Below are 26,960 nucleotides of genomic sequence, written 5' to 3'. Positions count from 1 at the left end.
TGGCCATTTCAGAAGACAGGATACTCGGCTAGATGGACCTTTGGTCTAACCCAGTATGGCCACTCTTATGTTGTTAAGTGCTGGAACATATCGGTCAAATACAGTCACAGCAGGATCTACAGTATGGAACCTACAGTTCTCCTTTCATTCCAAAATCTAAAAATGTTATCATAAGTCAAATTCTAAGCGCTCAAGCCAAAGGTCTGCCAGCAGAAGACAAATGCAGGACTGGGGCCTAATTAAGGAAGGAAAGAAAGAAAATACAGTGGGACAGTCTTTGTTTCTACTGATACCTCTCCAACCCCACTAAAGTCACTGAGCCAAATATGGTGCCAATTAATGCCCCATGCAATCACACTGATTTCTACACAAATGGGATCACAGAGTGCAGAATTTGGCCCAGTAAATTCACTGGGTTTTAGGAGTGTAACAGAGAGCAAAATTTAGCCCAATACTTTTGTGTTTACTATTGTAAAATATGAGTTCCTGGCTATTTCTTTTTCAATGTGTTAAGTTTTACTGAATAATTGCAAGATCAGATTAAAAGGAATATAAGTTTTCATGCATACTAGCAATTACATTAGCATTCACAGTAACAATGATGAGCGGTTATGGTGAAAGCCTATTTTCGCCTATTTTCAGGGTTTAATTGTGAAGTTGTTTCTTTTACCAGGATCAGGCTGTTAAAACAATCAGGCATAAGAATCTGAAGATTGTATAATACACATACAGGCACAGCATGTTAATCAGTGAGAATAAGTTTTAACCAGATTCAGGTTATGAAAACAACTGAAAAGATTTGACATTTCAGTTATTGACTTCTAGAGATAATAAAATATAGTCGCCGCCAGGTAATAATAAATAAGACACTGCCTATGATCGCTATTACATTTTTTTCATATCATGTGACACTCAGAGCTCAACAATCCAGACTTTGCTGGGTCACACTAAAATATTTGTATTATGTAATTTCCCAATCATGCAAACACTTACAACTGGACAGAATACATACTACTGTCAGTAGTCATTATTTAAAATAATTTCAGCCATGCTTGATACGTTGTAATCAAGAAAAAACAACAAGGAGTCCTTGTGGCACCTTAGAGACGAACAAATTTATTTGGGCATAAGCTTTTGTGGGCTAGAACCAAAAGATTATCTACCTGCACCTGACAAACCCATGAACAAATTTCAGTCATTTTCGAAGTCCTTACCCAGAGTTTGTTGGAGCAATTAGATGAGGGTGCAATTAATATAATTTAGATGTCAGAATAGTATGATAGGAATCTGCACCCATGTAGTTTTAGTATTAAACAATCCAATACAAACTTGAGTTGAAATACTGTTTGGAACCCTGACAGCAGGACTGTCTGGCTATGTAGACCCCCTCCTCAGGCCCTACACTACCAGCACTCCTAGCTATCTTTGGGACACCACTGACTTCCTGAGGAAACTACAATCCATTGGTAATCTTCCTGAAAACACCATCCTAGCCATTATGGATGTAGAAGCTCTCTACACCAACATTCCAAACAAAGATGGACTACAAGCCATCAGGAACAGTATCTCCGATAAGGTCACGGCAAACCTAGTGGCAGAACTTTGTGACTTTGTCCTCACCCATAACTATTTTCACATTTGGGGACAACGTATACCTTTAAATCAGTGGCACTGCTATGGGTACCCGCATGGTCCCACAGTATGCCAACATTTTTATGGCTGACTTAGAACAACATTTCCTCAGCTCTCGTCCCCTAACGCCCCTGCTCTACTTGTGCTACACTGATGACATCTTCATCATCTGGACCCATGGAAAAGAAGCCCTTGAGGAGTTCCACCATGATTTCAACAATTTCCACCCCACCATCAACCTCAGCCTGGACCAATCCACAGAAGAGATCCAGTTCCTGGACACTACAGTGCTAATAAGCGATGGTCACATAAACACCACGCTATACAGGAAACTTACTGACCACTATACTTACCCACATGCCTCCAGCTTTCATCCAGACCACACCACACGATCCATTGTCTACAGCCAAGCTCTATGACACAATCGCATTTGCTCCAATCCCTCAGACAGAGACAAACACCTACAAGATCTCTATCAAGTGTTCTTACAACTACAATATCCACCTTCTGAAGTGAAGAAACAGATTGACAGAGCCAGAAGAGTACCCAGAAGTCACCTACTACAGGACAGACCCGACAAAGAAAATAACAGAACGCCACTAGACGTTACCTTCAGCCCCCAACTAAAACCTCTCCAGCGCATCATCAAGGATTTACAACCTATCCTGAAGGATGATCCATCACTCTCACAGATCTTGGGAGACAGACGAGTCCTTGCTTACAGACCTGAAGCAAATAGTCACCAGCAACCACAGACCACACAACAAAAACACTAACCCAGGAACCATCCTTGCAACAAAGCCCATTGCCAACTCTGTCCACATATCTATTCAGGGGACACCATCATAGAACCTAATCACATGAGCCACACTATCAGAGGCTCGTTCACCTGCACATCTACCAATGTGATACATGCCATCATGTGCCAGCAATGTCCTTCTGCCATGTACATTGGCCAAACCGGACAGTCTCTACATAAAAGAATAAATGGACACAAATCAGATGTCAAGAATTATAACATTCAAAAACCAGTCGGAGAACACTTCAATCTCCCTGGTCATTCGATTACAGACCTAAAAGTCACAATATTACAACAAAAGAACTTTAAAAACAGACTCCAACGAGAGACTGCTGAATTGGAATTAATTTGCAAAATGGACACCATTAAATTAGGCTTGAATAAAGATTGGGAGTGGATGGGTCATTACACAGAATAAAATTATTTTCCCATGTTTATTTCCCCCCCACACACTGTTCCTCACAACTTCTTGTCAACTGCTGCAAATGGACCATTTTGATTACCACTACAAAAAGTTTTTTTCTCTCCTGCTGGTAATAAATCACCTTAACTGATCACTCTCATTAGAGTATGTATGGTAACACCCATTGTTTCATGTTTTCTGTGTGTGTGTATATATATATCTTCCTACTGTATTGCATCTGATGAAGTGAGCAGTAGCCCACAAAAGCTTATGCTCAAATAAATTTGTTAGTCTCTAAGGTGCCACAAGTACTCCTCTTCTTTTTATTTGGAAACATTTCATTCTTAAATATGAAAATTAATGCTTGCCATTAAATTCACCAAATTTTGCAATGTTTTTAAGCTAGAAAAGCAAGAGGTTTGTAAAATAAATAACTATTTTGCTGTAGAAAGGCACAGTATGGGGGACATTGTGAATTATAGAGATCATTGAAAAAAGAGATGTCATATTTGCACTTACTATAAAAACATATACTACAGCAGAGCTCCCCAGTAGGATTGTGTCCACTGGGTTGTGATGAGGGGGAGAGGAGATAGGTGCCCCCTGTAGATGAACTCTGTTACCTCAAGTGAAATACCACAAAACACCCACAGGCAGTGCAGGAGCAGCCAGAGGTAAGATGCATAAAACCTATTGGAAAACACTTGGCAAATATTTAGCCACTATCAATATTTTTATAGTATTTCAGGAGCAATAAAATGTTAAAAAAGGGATCATCTCAGTGTTTCACATAATTAATTCCTCCAAAGGCCAGATGGAAGAGTAATTGGAACAATGCCCCATCCTTGTAATCAAATACATTGCCACATGCTAAGTCCCTGACAAACCCATATTTTCCATTTTGTTTCAAAAGAATTGATCTTCCATTTCCTTTTAAAACAATGGAAGAATGAACAGCAAAAATGACTGAATACCAGAGCTGGTTGAGAAACAAAGTTTCAATTTTGTGGGAAACGATGTGATTTCTAAATTGGTTTTGTACTGAATAGAACAAATGTCAAATGCAGAAATTCCCCATAAGATTTTTTTTGTGCAAAATTTTGTTTTGGGACAATCAAAACATTTTGTTTCAATTTTGACTTTTTAAATGTTAATATTTTATTTTGTACTAATTTTTATTTTATTTTCTATTTTAAATTCATTTTATAAATATAAAAATGTATAACATAAAAACATAAAATAAAAATAATCAAAAACCCACAAAATAAAATTTTCAACATGAAATGTTCACAGAATGTTTTGACTTCAACAAATCAGTATTTTTAGATCAAAAATATTCCACTGGAAAATGTTTGATCAGCTCTACTGAAAATCAGTATGAGTAATGCAGAGGGAGCAGGTGAGATGGAGGAAGAGTGAGGTGGCCTGTTGTTTAGGAGAAAATATGAAGTAACAGAGGGTGGCAAAAGGGAGCAACAGTTGAACATGCACCCACTGGCTTCACAAGCGCAGCCACTCGAGTCTACAAAGAACAGAGCACTTATGAAGGTAGAAAATTTGGAAGCTACTACCAGCAAACTTATCTCAAAGAAAAATCTATGGAGTGGCCCAGGGGTACCCAAAATTTAGACAGGTTTTGTGGTGAAGCTTCTGTGAATCTGTCAGAGATGGGAGTACAATTAATTTTCTGTCTTTTCCCCCTGCCCTTTGTGCACTAAAGTAAATACCTACAAATTGAAATTGAACAAAATACTAATTAAAAACATATCCTTGATATCTGTTGCATCTTTAAGTTAATTACTGCAATAAATGAACCTACATCCAGACTCTTGTTTCAAGGGGAAGAGGTATAGGAAAGGAAACCTCTAAATAGGACAATGGTCTAAGATCTGTAGAGGGTCTTCATTTACAACTGCTCTTACATTTGGATTAGACTTCCTGCTAAATAATGGAAATGGGTTCCAGTCTTTTATCTTTGGGCCTTCTCTGTATCTGAAGCAATGGCAGCATGAGTTGCACAGGTGTCATACTGATATTAGATGGTGCTCCATGCCTGATACTCACCCAAGTCCCCTTGTAAGGTATGTGAAAGCTGCAGAGAGGATGTTATATCCTGTTATTCTACACTGACAAAAGCTTGTCTCTCTCACCAACAGACATTAGTCTAATATAATATATTACCTCAACCATCTTGTTTCTCTAATATCCTGGGCTGCAACAACACTGCATACTTTGAAAAAAGACATTTAATAACCGAGTTACAACTTACTACTATGATGTATATTTGGAATAGGAAATAATGTTGCTATCTCCAGTAGTGCAGTGTGGAAACTAGGAGTCAAAGGTTGTTGGGTTTTTTTAATGTCAGTCAACAAGGATAACAATGTAGGCACAAGACAACAGGTAGAGAAAGGAGAGTCAACAGCTGACATTTTAAACCGAGACAAGCAGCTCTAGATTATACCTGTGCTACAAGTGTTAGATGGTTCCCGCTAAAAAGCGTACACAATGGACATGTAAAACAAATTCATATAGCAGAGACATATTGAGCAGGCTTTATCGGATGATGAAGCTGAAAGTTCAGCCCTGCTCAGACAGGTGGGTGAGATACATTTGTGACAGAACTTTTCCATCCTAGAACTATCTCCATCATTGGTGTCATAAAATATTTTCATACCTGCTTATTCCATACTGGCACCTGATTCTTTTTAGACCTTTATTTTGCCTATCAACATTCTACTTGCAGTGTACCTCAAAACATTCAATGTGAGTTGACACCTCTCAATCATTATCCTGTGCTAAGAAAGGATTTGCAGTAGTGTACCCTCATTTTCTACTTAACAACATTAATAGAACATTCCTAATACATGGAAGGAAAATATTATATGTATTTTCATTAAATGTCCGGAATCATTTAATAACATGGAATGGCTGCAGGTATCTTAAATCTGTGTGTTTACTAGAAACAGAATATAGAAAGAGTTTGTGCTGACCTGTAGCTGTGAGCTCATTTGTTTATGTTCTAAACTTAATAAGAAGAGGGGAAGAGACCCTGTGTCAGTATCTTTCTCATCAGCATAGCACTGAATGTTTTCTGTACAATTAGGGCCATTCTTCTTCCTCCACACTGGATAAGGGGAGAGAAGCATATGACTGTGGGTACTTATGCAGGAGTTCCTTCTAATTTTACCAGAGGATCAACTCTCTCTGAATTATTGGTAGATTGTTTGCATTTATATTCAAGAAGGAAGGCCTTTTTCACAAGGGTGAAAAAGTTGGAGAACAAACTGACAAATAATAACCCAGTTACTGTAAACACTGTAATATCTTTCCCCTTTGGGGAAGCTCCTAAGATTTTATTAGTTTATTTTCTTATCAATGAACAGCCTTAAATTTCCTACCTTTCAACTGTATCCCATAAAAGAATGCAAAAGCTAAACAAGATGATATATGCAATCCTAAAAGTGTCTCCTGTAATGAGGTGCTGGGGATTAGAAGTGTCCTGGGATAAGAACTGTAAATGAATGATGTAATCTTTCTAATTTGGTGCTGAAATATAAATAAACCACTTCTAATGTTTCTTTTTTGTGAATGCCGTATTGCAATAAAAATATGTACAAAGCAACTGTGAATGCTAAAGGAAGCTTCCTTTAATTTGTCTACACTGGGTGCAAAGTAGTAAGAAGTGTGAAACAGAGATGAAAAAAAATCATGTTTTGATCAGACACCCTAAACCTTTTTAAAAAAAATCTTGCTTTTAACTGGCCTCTTAAAAATGGCACCAAATTCTGGTAAAATATGTTTTGGTTGGTTAGTCCTCTGCAGTAATAAGTTAAAATGAACATTTTAAGATTAAATTTTTTTCACTTGAGCTACCATTAAAAAATACAGTGCTTCTGTACTAAACTCTATTTTCCTTAGGATATTTCTTACAATTTAAGAATGAGATTTTTTGTGATCTTTAAAACATTTTATAAATACAAGTCCTTTTTGGAAAAAAGTAAACACAGTGAGGAAATATAGTAGAGGGATATAACAATCTTTTCCAGCCATTTCTAAAAAGCACAATACTCTGTACCCCTTGCATCTGACGAAGTGAGTATTCACCCATGAAAGCTTATGCTCCAATACATCTGTTAGTCTATAAAGTGCCACAGGACTCTTTGTTGCTTAATACTCTGTATTTTACTGCTGGCTGTTTCACTTGCAAACTCTTTTAATGTTTGGTAAGCTTTGAAATGTCAGGTATATTTTTATTCCAGGAAGAAATTAATTAACCAGATTGCAATTTATGCAGATACCTCAGGGCTTCATACTTACACATGCAAAAAATACTATTGGATTTTTATTGACCATATGTGTTTAGAGCCTAGGTTTAGCTGAAAGACAGCACCTCCAACAGCACAGTGTCCCAAGACAACATGATGGAACATTGGTTAAGTACTGACTTAGAGGGAAGAGTGCCACCTACTGACTTGGCAGTACCATCACTTCCTGCAGCATCTTAAATTTACTTGAAGATTTCCCATCCAAGCGCTTGCTAAATGTTTTCTATTTAGCTTGTGACACTACAGTACATCAGAACCTGCAGTTTTAATTTAAAATATTGGAGTATCTTAATCTTAGAACATGTATAGTTCAGTACAATCTATGTGGGTGTTTAAAATGTGTCAACTTCAAGTCTGCACCACTTGTGGCTTTGTAACTATTATTTCATAGCTATTAAAGGACAGTTTTTGAATATGTAATATTTACATTTTCCTCTCAAACTGTTTTAAATAGAGCAGGATAGGGTCTTAAAACACAATTACAACTGCCAATTATTCCAGTAGCCAAAAGCTAGTATGTTTTGTGTCTAATATATCTTTACATATTTGCTCTATATATTTTGTAAATGATGCCACAGTATCAAATATTGTCCTATCTTCATTTTACTAACTCCCACTTATTCTGTAATTCCACAAATAAAAAACTAGTCCAACACATGCAGTCTTTAAGTAAAGACTGGATATCTTTTTAGAAGATATACAATAGCTCAAACAGAAGTTTAATTGCAGATATACAATAGCTCAAACGGGTTTAATGCAAAAATTACTAGGTGAGGTTCTTTGGCGTGTGCTATTCCATAGTTCAGACTAGATGAGGATACTGGTCCCTTCTGACCATTAAATCTATGACAACTCCAATGCAAAATCCTGGATATCTAGGTATCATTTTAGTAATGTATGTTATTTACTTCAAATTCTAAAACAAAAAAGGATTGATCTAAATTTCTAAATGCATAGCTTCACTTAAAATTATATGTGATATTATGGCAACAAAGAAAGGAACACAATAAGCCTTGCTTCTTAGACATAGTTAATAATAATAAAATAACAAATAAGCCAATATACCATTCCACCTCGGGCCTTATCCCACCCTACCCGTTATAATCACACCCTCTCCAGAAGACTAAGAAAATAGATGAGCCTTACAATTTGCCCTGAAGATCAATATATTTGCATTGTTTTCAATCAAGAATGAGGGAATAAATTCCAAAGGTTGAGAGGCAAGAATGCAGACTGTCCTTTTGGCTCCTACCTCTCTTTTATACTGAAGTAGCTTCAGTTTCAACATCTCCACTTACCACCCCTGTGGCAGTATGGCACAGGGAAAGAGAGAATCTTTCAAGTAGCCAGAACCCATGCCAATTAGGGCTTTACAGATGAAAAACACCACCATATATCCTATCTGGAAACCCAATGGTGTCTTTGGCTCCTAGTAAGACTCTCACAAAGTGGGCAGCAGCATCCAATGCTAGTTTCAGCTTCTCAGTAGACTTGCACCCCAGAATAAGGTGCTATAGAAGTGCAAAACATAATTATTGTTACATTTTTATTGCATAGTGTATTGCTGATCCTATACTATCCACATCAAATCATTTACTTATATTAATTCTAGTTTCTTATGTTAAAAGTGTTACCTACTGATATTACTCACACTAGCTTTATACAATTGAATATTTTCTTATGATATTGTTTAGAGTATTTATATTTATAATGAAAATAGATGAAAAGCCTGATCATACAAAATGCAATATATTAATTAAATGTATCTCCTATAAAGATAACTAGTTTTAGCCTGAACAATATAAACTTGCCAAAACTGTTTACTCTTAAGAAGTTAATAATTTATTGAGTAAATACAGTGGTGGGTGCATCCCTTCTGTGATATGGTTATGTAATAAATGAATGAAAGAGAAATTAAAAGCAGCTAACATCAAGATACATAAGTATAATAATCTTTAAGGCTTGAAGCAATTATCTTTGATCATTCAACATTGCTGAGTTTCCAAAGTCACACATAGTGGGGGTAACTGAAATTTCACCCATTTACTAAAGAATTTATGATTAGCCTCTAAAGGAAAACTGACAGATATTTCATGTCCTCCTAAGATTCAGTGGCATTTAAGCAAGGATCTACTGAAACGAAATGAAAGTCCTTGATTGACTGGTAATAGGCTCAATAGCTTAACAGCAATCTGTAGCTGTAAAACTGTAATATTAAAACTGTCTTAAAAAAAATATTTTAGCAAAGTAGCAATAGGGAACTATGCTTTGATCAGTCATCTGGATCAAGTTAACAATAAAACTCTCACAAATGTGGTTTAAATGAAGAAAAAAATAGTAAGATTTGTTGCTAAGGGATATATAGAGATAATATAGTTCAATAGCTATTACTTACCTTTGGATTTTCTCCCCCATCTCTCCTCACCAAATGGAATTTGAAATATTTTCAGAATATTCCCCTACTATAGCTTATTTCTTTTATGTAAGGTGGTGAGGAGATAGATATAAAGTCTACTGCTACGCTGCAGGCAATGCGAGCTGACGATTAAAACAAGGAGTTGGAAATCTGGACACATGCATTCTAGTTCCGATGGACTTGTGTGACTTTGGGCAAGTTACAAAATCTTTGTTCTGTGGATGCTAATACAGACAGGGATCCTGATATTTACTCACTTTCCTAAAGTACTTTGAGAACTTCACATGACAAGTGCTATAAAAGTGCAAAGTATTATTCTTATTGATTTATTATTAGTAATTTAGTCCTTTTTATTTAAGAAATTAATTTTGGAAAACAAGTGACATCCCTTTTAGCTTTGAAATCCCCTATATAAGAACTGAAATAAGATACTTTACAGTACATAGCTCAAATAAAGAATCAAAATATTTCCAGAATTTGTATAGATCAATGAGACCAGTTCAGATCTAGTGTATGTAAATGCAACACCAATTGCTTTTTCAGTACTACTTGCACTGAGAACTCGAGGACTAAATTTGGTGGGATAACCATTAAAAAGTTTTCCTAAACAAGTCAACTAAATCCAACACTTGTCATCTCCAAATAAAATCAAGTATTTTGTCTTAGAACAGCATTTTTACACATACATTGTAAACTGCTATCAACTGCAGACAAGTGAAGAATCTCAAATGCTTCTTGTTTGTGCGAGACGCAGAAAACCTTAACTGCCTATTGGAAGACACTGCTGTAACTGATTTGTAGCCTGACAAAGTTACATTTAATTAAATACTGGACAATACAAATATAAATTTCCATTACTCCTGAATTAAAACTATGAAAATACTTTGTGATATAGTTATGACTTTTTTAATGAACATTATGGTGACTTCTAAAGATTAGTGAAGTGACAATAGCAGGCATTTAAGATGGTTTCTGCAGAGCCTGAGCTTCCAAACATTTGGCAAAACAGAAGTCCAAATTCTTATTTTTAGTTTACTTTTTGGCAAGTTTCTACTTATTTGTTTCACTTTGCTGCTTCCTCACCATTTAGTCTTGTGAGTTTCTGGAATCAAAATTGGTAACTTCAAACTTCAGTTGACAGGCCCTGCAAACATGTTCAACCTAACTGCCATTTATCTTCAGATCCTGAACCATTTAATTTTGAATATATTATCACTGATTAGAGAGCTCCGTCTCCCCAGATAAGTGCTCTGTCACTGAGACAATCAAATACTAGGTTTAATTTACCAGCTAGATATGACACTTAAGCATGAGTTAAGCTGAGTCTTGTGGCTTTGGTAATTTTTTTGTTTAACCTTCCAATTGTAGTTATGGATTCTTTGAATGTGGATTCATTGGTTATGAATGCACCTTGGCTAAAGCAACACAAATATCCTTGAAAAGCTATGAAAATTCTTTTGAGACATCTTTCAATTCTAAACTGTTGATTTTTTTCCTGTTTATAACAACATACTCCTTGGATCAACAGATGACTCAGAATAAAACCTTAATCCCTAAAATGCCATCAGCAGTACGCCTTCAGAAAATAACTCAGCCAAAGGGACTTTCTTGAACTGAACGTGGCAATTCCTCCCTTGTCAAGAGAAAGGATTGCCTAATGGTATGGGCTATGAATATTATGATATCCATGGAATCAGGCAACTGAATTCCACTAAGAAAATTTTTAACAGGAGCCAAAAATGAACATTAGCCCCAAAACACCAGGATTGAGATTTGCAAGGCTAGGAGATTTGGAAATAAAAAAAGCCGATGAAAATTAATGAGTGATACGTGTCAAAATCTTCTTGTTAGCTTTAAAAATCTCGACGTAGATCTATAAAAGGCATCATGAAATTCAAAAGGACGAAGAACTGACATTTAGGGGAGATAACCTATATAGTACCTTTGCTGGCATGGTAAACATCTTTACAATTCCCTCATACTTTTATCTACTTATTACAGAATTGCTAGTAATTAAAGCAGGGATCCAATCTCTTTTCTATATATGAACAATAAAGTGTGTCCTCCCCAAAGTTACAGCACCTACTCTTTGAGTATAAACTGAATTTTCTGAGAATTTTACAAGCAAATCTAGTAACCGTTTATAACTTAAACAATTTTTAAAAAGGGCCTTTATGAAATGTAGCATCTGTCAGTCTTTCCTTTCTCCCGAATGACAGAGACCCTTCAAATCTCCATATAATGAACATTAATTCCAATCTTATGTATTAGCTTAATTACAACTAATATCTTTAAATATTGTTTTATTTAAATATTTATTTAAATATTTAAAGTTGGCTAACTTATTAATGTTTATAGTTAATTATTGTTCTATTTAACTGTTATGCTTATACAGGCTACAGACCTCAGGTCATCTCACATAACTCTTAAGTGGTGCCATTGTAACAGAAGTAATTCAACCAATCACCATCCTTCATCTTTCAGAGTAGCAGCCGTGTTAGTCTGTATCCGCAAAAAGAACAGGAGTACTTGTGGCACCTTAAAGACTAACAAATTTATTGTAGCATGAGCTTTCGTGAGCTATAGCTCACTTCTTCGGATGCATAGAATGGAACACACAGAGAGGAGATATTTATACATACAGAGAACATGAAAAGGTGGAAGTATGCATAACAACAGGAAAAGTCTAATCAATTGAGATGAGCTCTTATCAGCAGGAGGAAAAAAAACTTTTTGAAGTGATAATTAAGATGGCCAATAGAAGGTGTGAGGAGAACTTAACATAGGGAAAAAGATTCAATTAGTGTAATGACCCAACCATTCCCAGTCTTTGTTTAGGCCAGAGTTAATTGTATCTAATTTGCATATTAATTCGAGTTCAGCAGTTTCTCTTTGGAGTCTGTTTTTGAAGTTTTTTTGTTGCAAAATTGCCACCTTCAAGTCTGTCACTGAGTGGTTAGAGAGGCTGAAGTGTTCTCCCACTGGTTTTTGAATGTTATGATTCCTGATGTCAGATTTGTGTCCATTTATTCTTTTGCGTAGAGACTGTCCGGTTTGGCCAATGTACATGGCAGAGGGGCATTGCTGGCACATGATGGCATATATCACATTGGTAGATGTGCAGGTGTACGAGCCCCTGATGGCGTGTCTGATGTGATTAGGTCCTATGATGGTGTCACTTGAATGGATATGTGGACAGAGCTGGCATCGGGCTTTGTTGCAAGGATAGGTTCCTGGGTTAGTGTTTATGTTGTATGGTGTGCGGTTGCTGGTGAGTATTTGCTTCAGGTTGGGAGGCTGTCTGTAAGCGAGGACTGGCCTGTCTCCCAAGATCTGTGAGAGTGAGGGATCATCTTTAAGGATAGGTTGTACATCTTTGATGATGCGCTGGAGAGGTTTTAGTTGGGGGCTGTAGGTGATGGCTAGTGGCGTTCTGTTATTTTCTTTTTTAGGCCTGTCCTGTAGTAGGTGACTTTTCGGTACTCTTCTGGCTCTGTCAATCTGTTTTTTCACTTCAGCAGGTGGGTATTGTAGTTTTAAGAATGCTTGATAGAGATCTTGTAGGTGTTTATCTCTGTCTGAGGGATTGGAGCAAATACGGTTGTATCTTAGAGCTTGGCTGTAGACAATGGATCGTGTGGTGTGTCCGGGATGGAAGCTGGAGGCATGTAAGTAAGTATAGCGGTCAGTGGGTTTCCGGTATAGGGTAGTATATATGTGACCATCGCTTATTAGTACAGTAGTGTCTAGGAAATGGACCGCTTGTGTGGATTGGTCTAGGCTGAGGTTGATGGTGGGATGGAAATTGTTAAAATCATGGTGGAATTCCTCGAGGGCTTCTTTTCCATGAGTCCAGATGATGAAGATGTCATCAATGTAGCGCAAGTAGAGTAGGGGCGTTAGGGAACGAGAGCTAAGGAAGCGTTGTTCTAAGTCAGCCATAAAGATGTTGGCATACTGAGGGGCCATGCGGGTACCCATAGCAGTGCCACTGACTTGAAGATATATATTGTCCCCAAAAGTGAAATAGTTGTGGGTGAGGACAAAGTCACAAAGTTCAGCCACCAGGTTAGCCGTGATATTATCGGGGATACTGTTCCTGATGGCTTGTAGTCCATCTTTGTGTGGAATGTTGGTGTAGAGGGCTTCCACATCCATAGTGGCTAGAATGGTGTTTTCTGGAAGATCACCGATGGATTGTAGTTTCCTCAGGAAGTCAGTGGTGTCTCGAAGATAGCTGGGAGTGCTGGTAGCATAGGGCCTGAGGAGAGAGTCCACATAGCCAGACAATCCTGCTGTTAAGGTGCCAATGCTTGAGATGATGGGGCGTCCAGGATTTCCAGGTTTATGGATCTTGGGTAGCAAATAGAATACACCGGGTCGGGGTTCTAGGCATGTGTCTGTACAGATCTGTTCCTGTGCTTTCTCAGGGAGTTTTTTGAGCAGATGGTGTAGTTTCTTCTGGTAATCATCAGTGGGTGGGATCAGAGGGTAATGGCTTGTAGAATGTGGAGTTAGAGAGCTGCCTAGCAGCCTCTTGTTCATATTCCGACCTATTCATGATGACGACAGCACCTCCTTTGTCAGCCTGTTTGATTATGATGTCAGAGTTGAAAATCAGTTTTATTTAGTCTGGGATCACAAATGCTAAAATGCCTTAATCGTGATCTTATGGTTATTGGATGGCATCACTACAGGGCAGAGTTAAGTTTGTCTGGGTGACTTAACTGTGTATTTCCACACTTTAACATGTCTGGATTTTTTTTTAAATGCCTCTGAATTTCCTGGGTTTGTAATTAATAGTTTGGGATAATTATAACATCTCTGTAATGTTTTCTTACCTTTAAGTCACTGATATGTACCCTCAACCTTAACTTCATTTTAACATAGTTTTTAAATCTTGGAATATAGCATAAAGCACTGCAGGTATAAAAATTTAAGAGGTTTTTTTGTTTTCAGAGTTCTAACTCCAGACTGAATAATAAGGGTGCTGTTTCTCTTACTCATACAATAGATGATTTCTGATGAGAAGTGTGCTAGTCAAGATAGATGCAGAGGCATGTCATTTTATTGAAGACGGCTTTGGCTATCCTTCTACATCCAATTCCTGTGTTGTGACTTGAGAAACAATTAACTTTGACTGCAGTTGGCAAAGTATTCTGAGCGTGGATATCAGAATTAGAAATGTTCTTTTACGAAGGTAAAGTGTAGGAATCCATGGTGCTTTTGGTCTATGGGAACAGACAAATTCTGTGTTCTTTTCCTTCCATCTATATCCCAGTCTATATTAAACAGAGCCTGCATGATATCTAGAGGGTCCACTAACATGGACAATTGGTAGAAAACTTAGTAGAGTGTAAGGTGACCAGATATCCCAATTTTATAGGGACAGTCCCGATATTTGGAACTTTTTCTTATATAGGCACCTATCACCCCACACCCCCATCCCGATTTTTCACACTTGCTATCTGGTCAGCCTAGTAGAGTCCAATCATTGGCGGATGTGTGCTTGAGCAGAAATTTCTGGCATCAAGGTCCAAAGTGCCTGACAATAGGAGTAAGGAGTAATTGTGAGGAATACTTTAGTTCTCTTAAAGGCCAACCTTCATCGAACGTCTCACACAGCTGCAAATGAGACCCAAATTAGATACCTGATTAACTGTGTAGTAATATTTTAGGAGAGAAAAATGTTGGCAGATTCTGTACCAGAAATGGAAGTACAATTTATCGTGCAAGAAAAATTATAGGAAATATAAGCAAAATGAGCCCACAATAATTAGCTGTTTTAAAAGTGATGGAACAGTTTGCAGATTTTTTTTTAAGTTAATTGCTAATTTGAAAGTTAAACCAAGGTATGTCACAGGGTAGAGCTCAAAGAGTAAGTATGTGATGCAGAAAGGATCCTAAGGGAAGTACATGGCATGAGCCAAGAGAGGCCTGGATGGCATAAATAAACCTTTGAGCAAAGCAGTCTGTCTGCCTAACCACCTGAAAGCAGGTTAGGCACAATCTTACCATTCAAGATCGCTAGAAATGATGAATGGAAAGTAGGTGGGATTGGTTTCCTCCCTCCCTCTGCCCCTGAGTGGACTCTGTCAGAGACTTTGATTTGATCATTTAAATAGCTGAACAGTGGCAGACAAGCTTTGCATAAAATACTATTTAACTGATATTAACAGCTGTGACACCTGTCGCCATGCAATATTCCAAAATGTGACTGACTTATCCTGAGACAAGACAGAGTGCCTAATAAATCTCTCTCTTTTAAATGCTGAAGGGTAATAGTCCTGTCACAAACACCAACTGGGATATTAGAAACTTGGCAGACTGAGACAGACTGCGATTCCAAGTGCCAGGCAAATACTTATCTGAAGTACTGAGGCCAAATTTCAACTTTCATGACACTTGTGATTGAATAAAGTTATTCTGATCTGAACATAGGTCCATTTGATTTTTCTGTTGTGGTTCACTACATTTGAAGCTTGCGTCTTCTAAACCTTTTCAAGTTCTGTGAATTAACAGCATGACTCAAAGCACAGGAAATATCTTGTAATAATACAGCATAGTCAGTAATGTATAGGTTAAAGTCATGCTAAAAGTATTTGTCTGAGTCCCGCTACTAAACTTGGTAATTACAAAGAGGTATGTAAGAACACAGACACAAAGAAGTAGGTTAAAAAGCATAATTAAAGCTCTGGAATAGAAGCTGCCTGCGGACATTTCAGGCCAGGTCCTACTAAAAGCAGACAAGCAATATAAGATGGTAGGTCTCTTTTTGATATTTTACAATGACAGGAAATAACTCATTAAAAGGATAATTCCCCACAATAATTATTTAAAAACAGACATGAATCGGAAGCTACAGTAGCAAACCAAGACCTTTAATGCAGCAACTATATGGCTAACAGTACCAATTGTCTTTCCATGTCTTGTAAAATCTGTATGATTCACTTGATTTTTGCTGTTTCATTTTTGGGTTCAGCTCTCCTACTTGCACCATGTAAAGTATACAACTCAAGTGGAAAGTACTGGATTTTTTCCTTAGTAGGCAAGAAACAATTGAGAAAGGAAATATCAATTTCAACCCATTGTTGGCTTGTTAGAATAGAGATGGGTAGCAGAGAGAGAGCAAAGAGACATCACAACACTGTGCTTGGCTTTTTTTGTTAAGGCACTCTATCTATTACCAATTCTTGTTTTCAGATGTGATAGTTTGGTCCAATATCACAGGAACATTTTAAAACTAAATGTATAATAGGGGTAGCTAAATTTGAGACCCATTAATTTACAAAGTACTTGGAATTACTAGTAATTAGTTCTGCGTATAAGATCAAATAGACACTACCTAAAGTACAGCCTGCCTTCATTGAGCTTTATCATAGTTGAAAACTTAATAATAGACCTGAATGAATTTCTCCATTTATGCTTCACAAATGCCTTGTGGAGAAAAAATATATTTTAATGGAGATTCATGATTTTTGTTAATATAATGCAAATGTTTTCCATTTTCAGGGCAAAAATGGTAACACTTGGGACTTGTAACATCCTTTCCCAATCCTTCCAGCCAAACCAAAAGCTACATCTCCCCAGTTTCAGTAGACTGCCTAAACAGCAGCCTTTTGGCTAGCCCAGAGAACCATATGTTAAACCTCAATTTATTTTGAAATACCTTCTTGAACAAAGTTAATTGCGGCTTCTGTGGCTTTACAGGAGTTATAGCACAAGTTTAAACTGAGAAGATCACCAATGAAAGAGAGTATCACTAGACATCTCTATGGCTCATCAAAAATTTAGGACTTTCAATAAGGACAATGCTGAGAAGTAGGTGGTGATCCGTTTTAAAGGAGGACTGCCTAGAAACAGTGTGTGTTGGCTTGCATACCAGGTCCACGATTCCTACAAGGCCCACCCATCACAGTTTATATGACAGGCAAGAAAAAAAAATTTAAAAAAAGCTTTTCTTCATCTCAGTGGAACATTTGGTAAAAAGGCTCAGTTATGACTCCTGAGCCTGCGTGGAACAGAAGAGGGAAAGAGGTACAAAACCCAAGCAGGTGCATCTGGAGCTATTATGCCTTTTAAAACATAAAACTTCCAACGGTGCTGGGGAGACTGTGAGGAGGGCTAGTCCTTGCTACATCCATTGAGTAGGTGTAGCAAATATTCTCTCAACACAGCCCTGTTCCTAAAAACCTCTTCTGGAGTAACTAGCATTACCAGGAAACATGATCTAACCATAACTGGTATTCTAGGATTGGTTTACATGATGGACTAATATATTACAAAGATTTGCACATCATTTAAAACAAGCCCACCATAATAAAACAAAGTAAAATATAGTGCACACTAGAATCTGAATAACATTAGTGACAAGTAAACTTCAGGACTGAGAAAAATAAAAAATATTAGAAAGTAAGTTTGTGGGAGTACTCATGTGCTTAAAGGCTTAAAAACTGCTGAATTAAGGCCATTATTATGAAAGATAGTAACAAACACAAGTGGAAGGGAGAATAAAGGTTATAGCAATAACATCAAGTAGTTGCTTCACTTAGTAATACACATCTTGACATTTTTGTAATATAAGATACTGTTACTATGACAGAAAGACTAGAGACGGTAGAGTAAATAATGCAAATACTGATTTCCACATTCAGTTCTTGTTTTCCAGCACAGTGAACAGATATGCCTGCAGCTGGGGAGGCTGGTTGCAAATATGGACTTTGATCCTTAACTTTCAACATTGTATCCTGGCATTACAAAGGTCTTAGATGTGTATATAATTATGAACAAGAATACCAGTTCACTTGGAAACCCCTCCTGTCCCAACAGAATGGAGTCAGCAGCAAAATATCCACTGACTTTGGTGAGAGTAGAATTGGACAATATAACTCCCAGTGAAGTTGTTAGTTGGTTAAATCCACACACCATACACTGCTCTGAACATTCGCCCCAGGATATTGCTAAATGTCTTTGATTTTGTTAGCTTGTGTCATAACTAATGTTATTTAAACTTTTTTGTGAGAAAAATACTGAAAAGAGTCAGTTTCTTTCAGGAAATATGTTTAGTTGAGGCGAGGAAAAGTTGGCCATCGTTCACAAAAATTTCAACCACTTTAAAATAAGAATTACATCACTTTCAAAAGAAATGAAAGATTATAGCCTATATATGCATTTCCTTACAAGCCCCTGATGAAAAATGATGGAGAATAGGGTCCAGCAGTCTGCCAAGTCCTCCTCTAATAAAGATCTGGGATGATGATAATAATAGTAGTAATACTTTTCATTTCTAAAACATCTTCCACCTGAGGAACTTAAAGAACTTTACACACATTAATTTAATTTAATTTATCAACAGCTCTGTGACATAATTAAATCTTGCTGTCTCCATTTGACTGATGAGGAAACTGAGGCAAAAAAGTCATTAAGGGCCAGATTTTAAAGTGAGTACACAAAAGTGCATTCTGCTTGAAAGTAATAAAGACAAGATTTCAGCTGGTGATCTCTGCAGAGGATGTAAGAAAGGAACACAAGATATTTTGTCCCCTCATTCCCTAAAAATTAGGAAAATTAAATCCAATAAAGTAGCATTAATGTACCATCAAAGTTGCAAAATGCAGAACCCAGTAGTCTGAAATTCCAAAAGATTATGTTTTGAGCTGCAACACTAACTTGGTCACATCACACATATGTAGCAATTTCTATTCCTGTTTTCCTTGTTAAATATAAACATACTATTACTATTTATATTTCTAATACATATAATAAAATATACAGGATGTATGCAATATAGCTGAATGAATGTTGTAAGAAAACCCCTAATTTATGGAATTTCCTGACTTGAGCTCTTGATTTCACCCCCTTAATGTCACATTAACACTATTTTTTATGTATTTAAGCTGTATAATGCAATATATTTCTTTCATTTTCATTTTTCTCTGGTGTTGCTGTAAGCACTATTTGCAAATATACCAGCTCTAGCTCATAGTAAGAAATACTTCCACGGATTGCTTGAAAGAGAAAACATTGCTAGCTGTTAACGTTGTTGCGATATTACAAGTTCCTTGATTGGTTCTCACATTGTTCCATCAGCAATATGTTCATGTGCTGAAATATGAAGCAATGAACTAATAGGTTAGAGAACACTGCCAAACACCAGTTTTGCCTCTGGCCAGAATATCCCGTACACCTGCAGTCTCAAAAATGTTGGAAAAGTTTCTAATTTCTTGTTTGGAGAAGAAGAATAAAATGCTCTCAAGGAGTTGGAAAACCTCTCAATTTGGCCAATTCCACTTACGTTTTTGGCTGAACATCCCAAAAGTGTAAAGAGACAACTGGGAAATTTACTCACAGTATCTGAGTTCAGGATAAATCAGGAACATTGAATATCTTCTGTTCTTAAAAAAAAAATCCCTTGAGATTTTTTTAATAATGGGTTTTAGGTTAATTATTTCACGAAGGATTGCATCATTGTACAAATGTCACTAACAATAACTATCTCTGAATACTCAGAAGGAATCCTTGCTAGGATGATTAAACATATTATACTATCAGTCAACCACAGCCCTAGTGGTGGGTTAATACGTTATTTCTGAAAGCTCTTTTAAACCTCACACAAACATTGAGGCCTATCAAGCGTTCAGCATTAGTATACACATGTAAAACAATCTGAACACTCCTAATTGTTCAGTTGCTGGTGTTTCACTGTGCCTCACTTTGATTTAAACTCCTACATAACAAATATTTGGTTTCAGCTCTATAATAACTATCTATAATTCTTTGCACTTAAATGGTGGCATCTGTCAGCCAAAGATCTCAAAGTGCACCACATGGGTGAACATTATTATCGCTATTTCTGCAGATGGGTAAATTGTGACACAGAGAAGTTAAGTAACCTATCTACAGTTATCAAAAGAACACAATACAGAGAGACCTGTTATAGACCTGTTATAGATGCCTAGACATTCACTGGTCTTTTAAATGGAATATCTCAGCAGGATTCTGTGTGCGTATTACACATTTTATGACAAGTTCAGGCATAAAATAATATCTTGATACCCAATATGTGTCTCCATTAATGTAAGTCCAGAGATTTACAATGTGTTGTAATATTCTCATTTGTTTATGCAAACACTTACTTTATTTCAAGTATTTAGGGTGTTGGTTGTTCTTCTTGAGTGGAAGGAGACATGACAAGCTATTGCTTCACTCAGAAGGAATATGCCTATGTGGGTTGGGGGTGTGGCCAGCCCCCATTCCATTCACTGCCTAGCACAGGAAATGCTACATTTTTGTACAGGTCTAGCAACTCCTGCTGCTGAGCCAGTATGCTTGGAAGCATTAAGTCTGCACTACCACTGGACTACTTTGACTAGTCAGAGAGACAGCCCACTACATGGCTCTAAGAGCCATAATTTAGCCCAAATAGCATAAATATTCTATACCTTGTTTTATTTACTTTTAGTTTAGCCTGCACTTATGATTTGATTTGTCAACTGCCAGACATTTTCATAGCAAATTAGTAAATTTGTCAATTAAAAAAATATTATTCAACTGATAGAGATATTTAAAAAGACAACATACATCTTTCTTTTAAAATGTAGCCTTTATTTTATCATTTGATTTTAAAGCATGGTTATCACCTAACAAGTGAGTGTGGAAAAATAGATTTTGCAAGTTCAGTGTCTATTGGCTTTCAACAGTTTCCAAAGCAAATTTACTCAATTTACAAACAATAATAGGTTTTTCTAATTGCAAAATAAAACTGGAATCTGAAAGTCAAACTGAGTTCTTTCTGACAGCAGGTATAATTCAGAAAGTGTACAGGGATCCATTTTAGCAAGGTTGCTTTATTTATTTGTTTATTTAATGTAACTGTGCTAGAATTTTAATGGGTTTTAATCTCTTCCTCCTAGCCAGGATGATAATAAATAATAATAATAATCCCACAACCTTAAATAAAACATTTTAAAATTAAATATTAGAACACACATTAAAGAGGATGTTATGCATATAAGGCCCACCTATTTCACATACATAATTAGTGTGACAGTACATGTATGGGGAGGAGGTGAGCAGCCCTCAGTAGTGAAAGAACAGGTTAAGGACTATTTAGAAAAGCTGGACATCCACATGTCCATGGGGCCGGATGCGCTGCATTCGAGGGTTCTGAGGGAGTTGGCTTTTGTGATTGCAGAGCCATTGGCCATTATCTTGGAAAACTCATGGCAATTGGAGGAGGTCCCAGATGATTGGAAATGGTCAAAAATAGTGCCCATCTTTAAAAAAGGGAAGGAGAAGCTGGGGAACTACAGACCGGTCAGCCTCAACTCAGTCCCTGGAAAAATCATAAAGCAGGTCTTCAAGGAATCAATTTTGAAGCACTTGAAGGAGGGGAACAGTCAGCATGGATTTACCAAGGGAAAGTCATGCCTGACCAAACTGATTGCCTTCTAGGATGAGTAACTGGCTCTGTGGATATGGGGAAAACGGTGGCTGTGAAATATCTTGAAGTTAGCAAAGTTTTTGATATGGTCCCCCTTAGTATTCTTGCCAGCAAGTTAATGAAGTATGGTCTGGATGAATGGACTATAGTGGATAGAAAGCTGGCTAGATTGTCGGGCTCAACGGGTACTGATCAATGGCTCGATGTTTAGTTGGCAGCCGGTATCAAGCGGAGTGCCCCTGGGATCGGTTCAACATCTTCATTAATGATCTGGATGATGGGATGGATTGAACCCTCAGCAAGTTCGCAGATAACATTAAGCTGGAGGGAAAAGTAGATACGCTGGAGAGTAGGGATAGGGTCCAGAGTGACCTAGACAAATTGGAGGATTGGGCCAAAAGAAATCTGATGGGGTTCAACAAGGACAAGTGCAGAGTCCTGCACTTAGGATGGAAGAATCCCATGCACTGATACAGGCTGGGGACTGACTGACTAAGCAGCAGTTCTGCATAAAAGGACCTGGTGATTATAGTGGACGAGAAGCTGGATATGAGTTAACACTGTGCCCTTTTTGCCAAGAAAAAAGGCTGCATTAGTAGGAGCATTGCCAGCAGATCGAGGGAAGTGATTATTCCCCTCTATTCGGCACTGGTGAGGCCACATCTGGACTACTGTGTCCAGTTTTGGACCCCTCACTACAGAAAGGATATGGACAAATTGGAGAGAGTCCAGCGGAGGGCAACAAAAATGATTATGAGGTTGGGACACATGACTTATGAGGAGAGGCTAAGGAACTGGGCTTATTTAGTCTGCAGAAGAGAATGAGAGGGGATTTGATAGCAGCCTTCAACTACCTGAAGGGGGGTTCCAAAGAGGATGGAGCTAGGCTGTTCTCAGTAGTGGGAGATGACAGAACAAGGAGCAATGGTCTCAGGTTGCAGCGAGGGAGGTCTGGGTTGGATATTAGGAAAAACTATTTCACCAGGAGGGTGGTGAAGGACTGGAATGGGTTACATAGGGAGGTGGTGGAATCTCTATCCATAGAGGTTTTTATGGCCCGGCTTGACAAAGCCCTGGCTGGGATGATCTAGTTGAGGTTGGTTCTTCTTTGAGAAGAGGGTTGGACTAGATGACCTTCTGAGTCTCTTCTAACCCTAATCTTCTATGATTCTTCTATGATTCTACATGCAAATAGTGAAGTTATACATGCAAATTACCATAATCAATCTGCTTGCACAATTATCTGTTGTTTTTTTCTTGGTTTTGTTTTTTAATTATGTTCACAAATAGTATGTAAAATTTTGAAAGCATTTTTTGTGTGCAACTATATGTCTTTAAAAAAAACTGGACCTAATTAGCAGTTATATAGAAATTTACTTTTCTAAAGTATTGCAAACAGACAAATACTTGCACTGAAGACAACGTATGGATGAAACTTCAATAAAAGAAAAGGGTGCAGCTGGCTAACCTGTCATACATGGGAAGTAGATGTTTTTCTCCAATTTTTTTTTACTAAAAATTGACTTTGTTATAACACAATTCACATTGAAAATAAAAGCCATTAAATAACATTAAGGTTATGACACAGACTGACAAAAGGAAGGAAATTCATCGTTAAGGTGGAAGCATAACATATGGCCTTGTAGGCACAATGGGGCTGATTAAGAAAGCTGTTCAGGTGCTGCCCTGTTATGCCTAGCTATTGAAAAACATATGGTACTTTTCTTCATCACATGGGAACTTCTGTGCTTTCATCAGTTTGTGGTACACCCTTAAGTTCTTTTGAAACTATCTTGTGGAAGTGTTGTGGAGAGCCAATCTGCTTCCATCTGAAGTACAAAATACACCATGATGCTTTAGGACTCTATCAGAGCAATTAGAGCAGTTTATCACAGGGTAAGCCTGTGGTAAATCCAGACACATTTGCATTTAGGCAATTCAATCTCAGTGTAAATCTGTGATGCATTACAGCACTGTGATAGAATCTGTATTTTGGCGTTAATCCAATCACAATAAAACTCTATGAGAAAGCTCAATACATTGGGTTACTCCACTGAGTTTAATAGAGTTGACCTCTTGAACTGTTAAAACACAATAATAAAAATCTACTACATACAGTCCCGTATCTCTTTAAATATGAAGCAGATCTTGGATGCCTATATGAATACACACTCTGGGAGTCACCGGATCCTGCTGTATAGTGTTTTCGGCAGCAGTAGGTGAATTTGCAAATGGTTATATGTTCCTGCCAGATAAGCACCTAGACATTTTAAATAAATGTTAGGAGACCCTAAACATTTTGAGGTCTCCCCAACAAAGTTCTATGACCCTTCCCTCATACCTTACCTCCACAGGCCTAACCCAGATCAGAACATATTGGGGAAACTCCTTGGCCCTCTCTCCTGCTGGCAGAGGTATTAGGAGGGAGGCTTCAGCATTTTCTCCTTATCAGAGAATCTAGGGATCTCATTCCCATTAACAGGAGTGTCCCCTGTCCCCCCACCAAAAACCTGAGATTTCAGGAGGATATTCCAGGGCTCCTCATACCAATTATTAAGATTCCTTGGAAAGGCAGGGGGAATTACAGTCCTTCTTCCTATCACCCTCTATGGTTTTCCCCTCTCCCAAGGCAGATTTCTTTGGTGGAAGTTTAGGATCTTTGTGACCCATCAAAATCAGAAATTTCCTAAACGAGACACTTCAACTTCGCATCTCCATTAAAAGCCACAGGAGTTTCCAGAGAGACGTTACTGTGGCCGTCACTACCAGTAGCATCAGGACTTTCTGAGACACTGCAATCATTCTTCAGTGACAGTATAGCAGACTGTCATGCTAGGTTTCACATCTCCCAGTGCACAATGTTATTCACTTTGGGGCTTCACACTTGAGTTTCTCTGGTGTGTTATGCATTCTGGGATGCCACCGGAGAAGACAACAGCAGGGCCAGGGAATGTTTATGAGACAGAAAGAAAGAGACCCCCCCCAGCCTTAGAATATGGCAATGAAAGCAAAAAACTAATGAAACAGGTCTGATATATAATGGTGCATCTTGAACTTTGGATAAAATTTCAGGACAGTTTTTATTTAGGCTGAGCTGATTTGCCTATATTTGATACTTTCAAAATAACAGCTGATTCAAACAGTATTTTCTTAACTCAGCCATAAAAAGGCCAAATACATTTCTATAGTTTTAAAAGATAAACCACCTCCTGACAGAGAACCAACATATCTAATTTCAAACACCAAATTATTTGCTTGCTAAAGTTACTAATCTTTGAAAACAGAGATGTAAATGGAAGTGCTAACGCAACCTAACCCGACTGTAATATCATTTTGGAATCATTACAAATCAGCTATTCTGTTTTAAACAGGAGATTGGTAATTATCCCCCGGTACCTGATTCATACCACATGTCTGTATCTAGAAGTGATATATGAGGGCTTCTGCTTTTATTACATGACTATTGTTTTCTCTTTTGGAGCAGTAATATTAAAATATGTCTAACAGGAAGGTAAAATGAGAGAAAAAGAAAGAGTAAAAAACTAGTGTTCATTAGACCAAAACCTGAAGAGCAGCACAAAGGTTCCCATTGGAAGGTATAAAAAAGAAGGGAAAAAAGAAACATTACTACTTATACTGGCACACAGTAGAAAGTACCAGTGTGGCATGAGTGTTATGAAGAAATCGCCTGCAAAAGAACTGATATAACCAGAACATTATAGATTATGCAGCAATCCAAGTGGAGATAAATCTGTTTCATGCATATTCTTTGCTAACCAAGCTATGGCTGAATTCTTGTACAGGAAATGAACACAGTATCATAAAAGGCAGAAGCTGAAAACTCCCTGTGAGCAAAGACAGTCTAGGCACTGGAACCCTTAAATTATTCATTTCTAACCTCATTTGCTATCACCTACTGATGTCTCTTTGTGATACAAAAGAAGTCTACTATGTGATCTGCTAAAGAGATTCTCAGTTACACCTCTTCAGTCTATTGATAGTGGGTTCCCATGCAAACCTGTCCCCTCATTAACGCTGCAGCCTCACTCATGAGGAGGCTTTCTCTGAGCCAGTATGGTGGGAAAAAAGTTGGCCACTTCAAGGATTTACCTCCTCTCTGCGCCTCATGGGCACCCAGACTTCTTGTGGGCTTGAGAAGGTGTGCTCCTAGGCTGACTGGCTAAACAGAGGAGTATAGCGTAAGCCTATTTGCTCCTATGCACCCAGTGGGAGGCCTTACAGGCCTGTCCCCCTGCCTGAGATGCCATCCTGTGCCTTGGAGGAAACATCTCCTTCACTTGGGAATAGAATAGGATTGGGTTTTGTAGCCTTGCTATTTGGCATCATCTAGTCACCTTTCTGCACTGGAAAGGAGTATTTCCTTCACTGCCAGATTGGTCTGGGCAGGATGTTTTGGTTTTATTTTTTGTTTGGTTGGGGGTTGTTTTGTTTTGTTTTGCCATCCTCTCTCCTCTCAGCCACCCAGGGACCTGGTGGATAGGTTGGGTTGTAAAATTAATGTTGTCACAACTTGGCAGATGCCCATCATAGTTAATTGTTCAATAGGGTCTGGTTCCCCTGATAAATCAGAATTGGAAGCAGATTACGCATCTCCTAAAAAGGGTGGGGAACAGGGTCAGGGTTTCTAATGTCTGATACAGCAAGGAGACAATCTCTTCTCCCTATACCCTTAACTCTTGCATGAGGAGAGGGTAGTAGTGACCTGCAATGAGGACTGATATCAGCCCTCCCCCAGATTGCACAGATTACAGAAGGAAGGATGACCTACACAGAGGATTCCCAGATGTTTTACTTAATAAAGTTGCAGCCTGGTTAAACCATATTCACCGTGTTTTGTCTTTCTTCTTGAGATGTCCAGGACAATAAAACGAGGGTGGGATCAATTTAATGTGTATAAAAGCTATAAATAGTGAAGTAGC

At 37.8% G+C, this 26,960-nt stretch overlaps 1 protein-coding gene across 8 annotated transcripts in view; it reads right to left on the bottom strand.

The window, feature by feature from the left end:
- Positions 1 to 26,960, bottom strand: part of ERC2 (ELKS/RAB6-interacting/CAST family member 2) — an 829,394-nt gene that overhangs the window by 197,772 nt on the left and 604,662 nt on the right. The gene's annotated exons all lie outside the window — the stretch shown is intronic.

Source organism: Mauremys mutica, chromosome 7, assembly GCF_020497125.1.
Source record: "Mauremys mutica isolate MM-2020 ecotype Southern chromosome 7, ASM2049712v1, whole genome shotgun sequence".
In the NCBI taxonomy this organism is placed as follows: domain Eukaryota; kingdom Metazoa; phylum Chordata; order Testudines; family Geoemydidae; genus Mauremys; species Mauremys mutica.
The sequence above is the reverse complement of the archived record's forward strand: the minus strand, read 5'-3'. Positions and strand labels throughout refer to the sequence as shown.